Genomic DNA, 11,031 nt, shown 5'->3' with positions numbered 1-11,031 from the left:
TAATAACAGGGAGGAGAATAGCCTCGTCTGCACAGTAGTGTGTTTGGAGAAAACGTTAATTAACGTTTTGAATAATGAAGCGGGTGTACGGCTATTGCTATTGAATAATATTCAAGAAGAATTCTCTCTGTATCTCCTCTCTCCATCTCCTTTGTCTTTTGTGGGTATTGCTTCTTGCTGTGACTTTGAATTAAACAAGGGTATCAAGCTTTAGTGCTTTGATCTCTTGATTTTCTACAAGGGATGTCCATTATCTATATTTTTTATGCGAGTAACTTCCATTATCTATATTTTTACATGAGTGACCCTTGCAGATTAGTGCTTCGGCAATGTCTACTCTCCACTAGCACTTTGAAATTAAAAGATAAAATTGCTGTCACTCCACTCTCATCCACTCTCCACTAGGGCTGCAACTCGACCCGGGTTGGGTTAGGTTGAGGCCCACCCTAGCACAACCTGAAACCTCGAGTCAAGGATGGTCAACCCTAATCCAATGCACCTTTAAATTTATCAACCCTAACCTGACCGATCTAACCCATTTTTTTCCAAATCAGGTTGGTTTGAGTCGGTAGCGTTTAAGTTAGCCTAGGGAAAGAAATAAAAAACACAAAAAAATTAATTCTAAAAATATGGAAATCAAGATAATATTAGAGGATGGAGGTCGGGTTCGGGTCGAGTTGGGTTGCCGAAGGCCTCAAACCTAAGCCAACCCGAAATTATGGGCTTTTCCCAATCCTAACCTAACCCTAACCCTAACCAAACCCAAACCGAGGAAATGCCAATGCAACCCGGGCTGAATTTGGGTTCAACCCATCGGGTTCTAGTTGAGCCCGACCCAAGTTGCACCCGCACTCTCCATTGGAGCTTTGAAAAAACTTTAAAAAAATTGTTTGGTCACCCTCCACTCTCCACTCCATTTACTCTTAAAAAAAAAAAAATCATTGAAACCTGACGGCTTCGATAGGATTCTCTCTCCGTCTCTTTTAAATAGGGGTATTTCCTGTCATCCCTCGCTAATCACTTGTGGGCTTGAAATGTCTCTTAAAGCTTTTCTTGTTTTCGGTGCCCTCTTTCCTGCTTTCATGCTCATCTCATGGGGATTTCTAGAACCACAGGGTCGTGAGTTTTTGGGACGTTGTTCTCTCTTTACTTTTCTTTCCATCTCTTTGACTTTCGTTTCTCTAACCTCCATAAAAAAGAAGTTGGGAGGAAGCTGCACTTCTCTATCTTTGTATTACATGTGTTTTATTGCTTTCCTAATTCGATTGATTTAAATAGTTGGATTATCCATCTTTGTTATGGTCCTGTCTGGGACCTGCCTAGGTATGGGACTAGATGAGACCCAGCCTTGTATGAGACAGTTTTAAATGGGCCTAGCATAACGCGTTCCATCAGCTCTGAAGCTTTTGGCGTATTAGTTAGGAAGTTTACATTTTGTATCAGAGCAAAAACCACATCCCGTGTTTGAGTTACGGAAGGGCGACCTGTGGAGAGGATTACCTAAAAAGGGCTAGCTGATAAAAAGCTAGAGTGGGCTTCCACAGAAGTGGTGACCTGTGGAAAGGGCTACCAGGAAAAAAGGAGAGAGAGAGAGAGAGAGAGAGAGAGTGTGTGTGTTAGGTTCCTAACCAATACACGCCAAAAGTTCTAGAGCTAATAATAGAGCTAATGGAACACGTTAGGCCAGGCCCCTTAAACCTCTCCCATATCAGGCTGAGTCCCACCTAGTCTCATACCTAGGCAGCCCCCACATAGGACCATAACATTCCATGATGCTTACACTTCTGCCATCTTTGGAAGCATACTCTCTCTCTCTCTCTCTCTCTCTCTCTCTCTCTCTCTCTTATGCACACACAAATTCTCTCCCTAAGAAAGGGGTTAGTGGGGCTTTGGCGAGACATTCTTCTTTGGAAGCATTTTGCCATGAGAGCAAGGGCGCCCTTTTGGGGTGGGGGAGTTTCTTTCAAAATGACAACCACAATCCCTAAAACCAACAATAAAAATACTTAGATTTTTTTTAAAAAATTTGTTTTATATGTTTTTAGGACTTTTTATATGCTCTTCTCACTCCCACCCTCTAAAGTCTTTCCATCTCTCTCCCTTGACCCACAATGGACCTCACAAATATTAACAAATATTCCATGGAATATTTTTTCATGGTGGCCAAACATTGGCTAAAGGTTTACCAAAAGAAATATTAAATACCCTATGGATCACAGATTTCTTTGTAGCTATTAAATAAGTTATGCTCTGGCTCTTTTATGTCATAAAAATTTAGTTATAAGAAAATATATTTCTAGCATGAACCCGCACAGTCCGTGCCATTTTCATGTATTATATAAGATAAAAACTGTTTAGTCGTAATTATTTTTTCTTATACTTTATAAGTTAAATACCTCACTAAATTTTGGGCAGTGATAAATCGACCCCCATATATCTTAAATCGACCCCTTTTAATGTAAAACGTTAGGGCGTACGATTAAAGTTTTCATCTGCCGTTAAACACCGTACAAGTGTACAACTCACACGCCCTAATGTTTTCCGTTAAAAGGGGTCGATTTAAGAAATATGGGGGTCTCACTCCCATAAATTTTTAAATAAAAGACTTTATGATGACTACAATCCCTTCTAATATCAATATTTTTCTTATCCATTCAGTTGGCGATGGACATGGCTTGGATGTAGGGGAAGCTGGAGTATCTTCGGACAATAACGAAGACAAAATAAATAAGGATGATTGTGAGTTTGTGATACAACCTTCATTACTTTATAGTAAATACCTTATTGATTTACTAAAATCAACATTAAATACCTTATAGACATAATTTACTTAGTAGCTATAGAATAATTATTACTTTAAAACTCCGAATATAATTTATCTCGTACAAATTTAGTCACAAAACTACTTATTTCTTGAAGACGGACTATATGAGTTTGTGATACAATTTTCATTTCTCTATAGCAGCATATTTGGATTGTAGAAATTAGGCGCTTGAGTAAGTATTCTATTCTGATTCCGCCAGAGTCTGCCATTTGGTTCAAAATAATGAACGAAATCAGGGGATGAAAATGGTACAAAGGGGAATTGAAAGGGGAAAATTTTCGGAATCTTTTTCCCGTCCCTTAGAGATGTGTAATGCTGATGAAAATGGTACAAATAAAAAGACATTATTATAAATAGCGTCAATTTTATTAAGTTACGCCTTGGTATGCTTTCAGACCCTCAAAAAAGCGGTGGAGGCGAGTATGGCGCTGGAAGCGGATTCAGGCATGGCGCTGGAGGTGACGATGCCCCTAGATATTTTTATGGCACCAATTATGGCGCTGGTAGGGTAGGTGAAGTGCCCTGTCGACATGGTTGCAAGTAGCAGAAATTTCTCAAGAATATCAAACATGTCAGTTTACAGAGGCGCTCTAAATAATATTTGAATGATATGATTATGGTTCCAATTATTTGGGAATTTTTTCTCTTTCCATGAATTAGATGGAAATGATTAAGGGCGTCAATGGATCCAGACAGTTCGATGGATCCTCCGAATCCGGACATTAATGAACATATCTAAACATATCAATAGGATCCATGGTCTATTTTGGATCATCAAATGTGGGATCCGAAAATTTTCGGATTGGATATGGGCTTGCAACAGATATCCATTGGATAGTCACAATCCGAACTGTTTTACCAAAATACCCTCCAAATTTTCAAAATGTTAATATTTATTTGAAAGGTATTTTCGTCAAAACCTGTAATTAGTAAAGTGGAGTGTGATTTCACGACTCAAAAGCGACTTCTCGCCTCTCGTGATTTAGGTTTTTTTTTTTTTTTCATTTGCTATGAGATTTCAAGGAAAGAGAGAAGAGGAGAAGAAATTTCGAGCTCCTCCTCTGGCTACCGATCCCCTCCACCACCTCCCCCAATACACCACTTCCACCACCTCTTCTAAGTCCTGGTTGCCCCTCCATAATCACCTCAAAATCACAGCACCACAATTATGCTTTCATTATGCTAATCTATCGAACATATATGTTGTCATGAACATACTATTAGTTCATCATTTTGTTATTAGTGAATGTTACTATTATACATCATACTCTTGGATAATAGTTATAAATCATATTCTTTGATAATAATTGTACATTATATTCGTATATGTAATTTAGATTAATTTTATTGTTTTCAAGCATTATTTTACTCACATATTAAACATAAATAAAATTTTAATTTATTTGAAGAAAATGCATATAGACACACTAAGAGTGGACTGGCATTCTAACTCTTTTTTTTTAAAATTAATTGTGTACATAGCTTAGTGGGACATAATAGGACACTCCGATGGATGGTCCGAATTAAAATGGATCGTGATCGTGACGTGGGAAGTAGGATCCGAAGAACAATCCGAATATGATCCGACCGATAAGAATTTTGAATGGATTGTGATTGTCACATAGGTGGATCCGTTGACACCCCTAGAAATGATCTGACTATGGAATAGGGTTGGTTCCAATTATTCTTTTCTTGAGTAAAAAAAAAAGAAATTTTAGAAATATTCATGAAAATGTTTTCGTACATTTAATTATGTGTGAAAATAATTTCGTACCTACTAGATATGTACGAAATTCCAGAAGTTTGATGAAATTTGTCTTGTACGAAATTTGCATTCGTATGCTCCCAAACTGTACGAAATCCCAATCATACGAAAAACAGATCTGTAAGCACTTTTGAAATTTGTGCGGGAGTTTTCCCTCTCATTGGTGCCTATAAATAGGCCCTAGTTTTATTCATCAAGGGGACTCTTAATTGGTCTTTTGATTGGACTTAAATTTGAACCTTAGGACTTTTAGATTCGGTTCTTTGAACCTTTTAAGCACTTGCCCGAACTCGTCGGAATCCGACCGAAAAATTCACAGGAGAGATTTCAGAGGGAGATCAAGGTTTTAAAGGCCTTGTCCGATCCCCTCATTTGAATTCTCTGTCGAATTGGCCGGAAAGATTGATTGGCGAATCGGAGCGCCACCAATTACTTTGCCAAAGTTTTCGCCGGAGTTTTTCTTTTACCTCAAAGGTCATCACAAACAGGTTTTTATAATTTTCGTTTTGAATTACACATAGGATAACTAGAATTAGGGGGGAACTTAGGGGATTAGGGTTTCAAGCCCTAGTTCTCTAGGTTTCTTTCCAAATTCTAGTTAAATTAGATTAGTTTTTCAATTTCAAGTGTAATTATTCAAATTCTAAAGAGGTCTAGTGATGAAATTTGAGATTTATGGGCAAAGCTCCCATAATTCCCAAGAATTCTCAAAAGAGCTCTATGTAATTTGAAAGTTACAAGAGATCCAATAGGTAATTTGTTAGAATTATGTTTCTAATAAACCCTAATATCAAGATTAGAGTTTGGATCTCATTATTTTCAAAAGATTGAATGAAAATTTCAGAAGTTTTCGAATTTCGTATGAATTGTTTAATAATTTTCGTATGAAAATATTCGTATGAAAATTTCAAATATGTAAGAAAATTCAGTAATTTTACATTCTTGGGAATATTTCAACTTCAAAAATTGTACGAAATTTCATACGAAATTAGGTTTCTATTCTGTACGAAATTATAGAAAGGCAATAATTTTGTATGAAGTTGTAGAAGAAAGATCTAACTAAAGAAAATCTTTGAATTCTTTCGCAAAATCCCATTCATAAGACCATGATTTCTTGGGCGGGAGTGGTCCCTAACACCTTCCACTCACGTAACCTAGTTCAACCTAGAATTTTGGTTAAATCTAAGCCTTACACGGAGTTAATTAAGGGACCTAGGCCCAATCCTTTGGGGGGATATGATCCTACTCGGTACTCGGTTCTCGGTTCTAGGATCCCAAGCCAAGAACCGAATGAATTCTCGAGGTTCCAGGATCCCAGAACTGGAACTGAACCACCAAATCCTAGAACCGAACCGAACCGAACCAAATAGGCCGATTCGGTTCGGTTCTTCGGGTTGAACCGGAACCATGTCCACCCCTACTTTTAGGCCATGTTTTACAACCATGTATTTTTTTCCCATGGAATATTAGTTTATCAAGTGGTGAGGCCGGGGTAGGGTGATAAAATGAAAGATTTTCTATTAATCTTGATATTTCCAATCAAGCCCGAATGAGTGTTTTATAGAACGCTCAAAGGGATAAACATAGAAAGGAGATAAATCTGGAAAGAGATAAGAATAGAATATATCCTAACCTGATTGCTAATCTAATATGGTTGCATAATATATCTGGGTTACCTCATCTAACCAACTTGCTTAATCTAACCAATTATTCAATCTACCAAAAAATTCTCAGCAAAAATGAGTAAATTGAGATTAGGTTGGCCAATTGAAAGTGGAGAATTAATGGCTTAGATAAGTGGTCGTGGTTATGTAAAAATAGAGATTTAATGGCTTAGGGAAGAAGTGGTGAGTTTAGAGTTTCAAGGAAAAGTTTGAATTTTAAATAGGAGGGAAGTGGAAAGATTGAAGAAAAGATGGAGCAAGCATGCGTCTCACAAATGTGCAACGGCCAACAAAATGACCAAAATGCCCTTGGACACAAAATTACATTTTTCTCCTCACCACATCTCTCGAAGATAAAATAAAATAAAACTATGCTAAACAAAATTAGCTCCCAAAAATTACACTTTAAAATTATACATTGTTTTGTTCAAACTTGCCAATTGTTTGCTCTTTCCATTATTTTTTGCTTATTTTGAATAAGCATTACCCTAGGAGAACCACACCCAGTCACCAACTACCTTAGAACGAAAAAACCACTACAAATGAATGAAACTACTTTCTCGGAATGATACATGCTACGCTAAATTGAATCTCTCTAGCGTATGATGATACACCCACTACCTTCAAATGAAATATCCACGACTATAATTATACATCTCCTACCGTAGTACTCTGAATTGAACTACCCAAGTATCCTATTGACCCATAAACCTACCTTGCACACCAACTACCCCAGAAGCACGCACTCACTACCCCGTACGCACGCTCACTACACCTAGCACTTCCTCTACCGTAGAAGCACACAACAACAACCCTAGAAGCCCGCAGACCTCTCTGAGATAAATAGTCTTTTCTGTGAAATTCTAAATGTGCAGTAAGTCTCCGTATCTTATTGGTGAAATTATACTTGAAATTCAACATACCCTGTGTTTTTTTCTTTTTCTTCTTGCGGAATAACCGTGATAAATAATTTTTTTACCATAAAAAAGAACAATTCACCCACCAATTTTGCTTCAATTTTATTAGAAGTAAACTCATTTACAGGAAACCCCAACAAAATGGATGAACTTGTTATCATTCAAAATAATAATAATAATAATAATAAAATAAAAAATGGGTGAAATTGTTTGAAAAAAAATGTAAAAAGATCATTAACCAATAGGAAATTAAGAAGTGTAAAGTAACAATACAGTGCCCTTATTGAATGGGGCTGGGGAGTGGGGGATGTCCATTATCTATATTTTTTACGTGTGTGACTTCCATTATCTATAATTTTACATGAGTGACCCTTGAGGATTAGTGCTTCGGCAATGTCTACTCTCCACTAGCAGTTTGAAATTAAAAGATAAAATTGCTTTGCACTCCACTCTCATCCACTCTCCACTAGGGCTGCAACTCGACCCTGGTTGGGTTGGGTTGAAGCCCACCCTAGCCCAACCTGAAACCTCTAGTCAAGGATGGTCAACCCTAATCCAATCCACCGATCTATCCCATTTTTTCCAAATCAGGTCCGTTTGAGTAAGTAGGGTTCAAGTTAGCCTAGGGAAAAATAGAAAAATACAAAAAATATTAATTCTAAAAAATATGGAAATCATTATAAAATTAGAGGACGGAGGTCGGGTTCGGGTCAAGTTGGGTTGCCGAAGGCCTCAAACCTAACCCAACCCGAAATTAATCGGGTTTGCTTTTCCCAACCCTAACCTAATCCTAACCATGCCCAAACCAAGGAAAAGCCAACACAACCCGGGCCGAATTTGGGTTGAACCCATCGGGTTCTAGTTGAGCCCAAACCAAGTTGCACCCGCACTCTCCATTAGAGCTTTGAAAAAACTAAAAAAAAAAGTGTTTGGTCACTCTCCACTCTCCACTCTCCTCTCTCCACTTCATTAACACTAAGAAAAAAAACATTGAAACTTGTCGGCTTCTATAGTACTCTCTCTCCGTTTCTCTTAAATTGGGGTATTTCCTTTCATCCCTCGCTAATCACTTGTTTTAGTGGTCTTGAAATGTCTCTTAAAGCTTTTCCTGTTTTCAGTGCCCTTTGCTTCTTTCATGCTCATCTCATGGGGATTTTGCGAACCACTGAGTCGTGAGTTTTTTATGCATCGTTCTCTCGTTGTTTTTCTTCCCATCTCTTTGACTTTCGTTTCTCTAACTTCCTTATAAAAGAAATTTGGAATAAGCTGCACTTTTCTAACTTTGTATTACATGCATTTTATTGCTTTCCTAATTCGATTGATTTAAATAGTTGGATTTTCCATCTCTGTTACGGTCCTGACATGGACCCGCCTAGGTATGGGACTAGATGGGACCCAGCCTTGTATGAGACAGTTTTAAAGGGCCTAGCATAATGTGTTCCTTCGTGTTTGGAGTATTTGGTGCATTGGTTAGGCACTTTACATTTTGTATTAGAGCAACAACCACATCCCGTGTTCAAGTTACAGAAGGGCGACTTGTGGAGAGGACTACCCAAAAAGGGGGCTACCTAGTAAAAAGCTAGAGTGGACTTCCACAGAAGAGGTGATCAGTGGAAAGGGCTACCTGGAAAAAAGGCCAGAGTAAAAGCCATCACAGGGTATGCCTCCAAAGATGGCAGAAGCGTAAGCATGGTGGAATTTTATGGTCCTAAGTGGGGGCTGCCTATAGGTATGAGATTAGGTGGGACTCTGCCTTGTATGGGACATGTTTAAAGGGCCTGGCCTAACGTATTCCATTAGCACTATTATTAGCTCTAGAACTTTTGGAATGTATTGGTTAGGTACCCAAGAATCTCTCTCTCTCTCTCTCTCTCTCTCTCTCTCTCTCTCTCTCTCTCTCTCTCTCTCTCTCTCTCTCTCTCGTATGCACACTCAAATTCTCTCCTTCTGAAAGGGGTTGGTAGGGCTTTGGCGAGACAAGGGTGCCCTTCTGGGGTGGCGAGGTTTCCTTTAAAATGACAACCACAATCCCTAAAACCAAGTAAAAAAATACTTATTTAGAATTTTTTTTTAATTTGTTTTCTATCTATTTAGGACTTTTTCATGCCCTTCTCATTCCCACCCTCTAAAGTCTTTCCATTTCCCTCCCTTCACCCACAATGGACCTCACAAATATTCACAAATATTCCATGGAATATTTTTTCATGGTGGCCAAACTTTGGCCTAAAGGTTTACCAAAAAAATATTAAATACCTTATGGATCGCAGATTTCTTTGTAGCTATTAAATAAGTTATGCTCTGGCTCTTTTATGTCATATAAATATAGTCATAAAAAATATATATTTTTAGCATGAACCTGCATAGTGCGTGCCATTTTCTTATACTTTATTAGTAAATCCCTCACTAAATTTTTAAATAGAAGACTTTATGATGACTACAATCCCCTCTAATATCAATATTTTTCTTGTGCATTCAGTTGGTGACGGAGATGGCTTGGATGTAGGGGAAGGTGGAGTATCTTCGGACAATAACGAAGACAAAATAAATAAGGATGATTGTGAGTTTGTGATACAACCTTCATTATTGATTTACTAAAATCAATATTGAATACCTTATAGACATAATTTACTTAGTAGCTATAGAATCCAAACCACCGAAATCACAGGAGGATGCAAGTAGTAAATCTGATTTCGGGAATCCAAACCACCCCACCATAGCAGTATTATATAGTAATACTATAATGACATAAATTTCTTTGTAGCTATGAATCCTTTGTCCCAAACTTAGTTAGGGTCGGCTAAATGAATCCTTTAGAAAATTTTCTTTGTAGCTATGAAGTAAATTACCTTTTTAAGCTCTCACACTGTTTTGTTTCATAAATATTTGGTTATGAAAGAGTGCATTTTTGGCATAAATAATGTCGATGAGCATAGTGTGTAAAATTTGAAGGGAGCCCTTGCAAAAATCAAGTGAAAGGAACTTTGCAGTCGTTACTATTGATGGACATCACTGTCGACAGCAAATTTCGCGTAAATTCACTAACACTGTAACAATCACCTTCCTCTTTTCCTTTTACGCCTTTGAGGGTGATGTCCAGCCAATGAGGGAGCCCTTTCACTTGATCTTTCCAAGGGCTCCATTCAGTCTAGCATTCCTAAAAAGAAATTGTTGTGAAATTTTCCTCCAAATATAAATAATATGGTGTACTTGATTACTGGTTTCTGTGAAAAACAGAAAGAATAGATGATTAGTAAAACATTTTCGGTGCGGCGAGATGGGGCACGGACTAGGTCGCTCTCTTTAAGGTGATTTTGCGCCTCTGCGGAAAAGTGATGCAAGCCTCTCCAAGGCTTCTTGGAGTAAGGATCGGGAGAGTGACAGACACACACTCAAATGCTCAAGAATTCGGATTCAAGAAAAACAGATTTGCGCAAGTTCGGTAAAATGAGCGTATCTCCCTCGATATAAGTCAGAATGACTTGATTCAAAAGCCAAAATTTTAAGGACTCAAAGATCTACAACTTTGCTGAAAAAAGTTTGCTCAGAAAAATACTGGAAAGGGCTTGAAATGGTGATGGAAGTGGATGAATGCGAATGGACAGGTTTCTGGAAATAGAGCGGGGCAAAATAGAGAAAGATAACTTCAATGGCTACTCTTCTAGGTTGCCAAGGAAGATAGGTAACATCAATTCTTCTAGATTGATGGTTGCAACTCTTCAAGGATGCAAATAATAGGGGAAAGCTCCTACTCTTCAAGGAATGAGTGAAACTCTTTTAGGTTTCAAGGAAGAACTCTTCAAGGTTCAAGGGAAAATGCACTAAGCAAATTTTCATTCAAATATTCAACTAACTCCATTACAT

This window comes from Tasmannia lanceolata, unplaced genomic scaffold (assembly GCF_043159265.1).
Source record: "Tasmannia lanceolata isolate RefF3 unplaced genomic scaffold, GAP_Taslan_0.1 ptg000025l, whole genome shotgun sequence".
Lineage (NCBI taxonomy): Eukaryota > Viridiplantae > Streptophyta > Magnoliopsida > Canellales > Winteraceae > Tasmannia > Tasmannia lanceolata.
The sequence above is the reverse complement of the archived record's forward strand: the minus strand, read 5'-3'. Positions refer to the sequence as shown.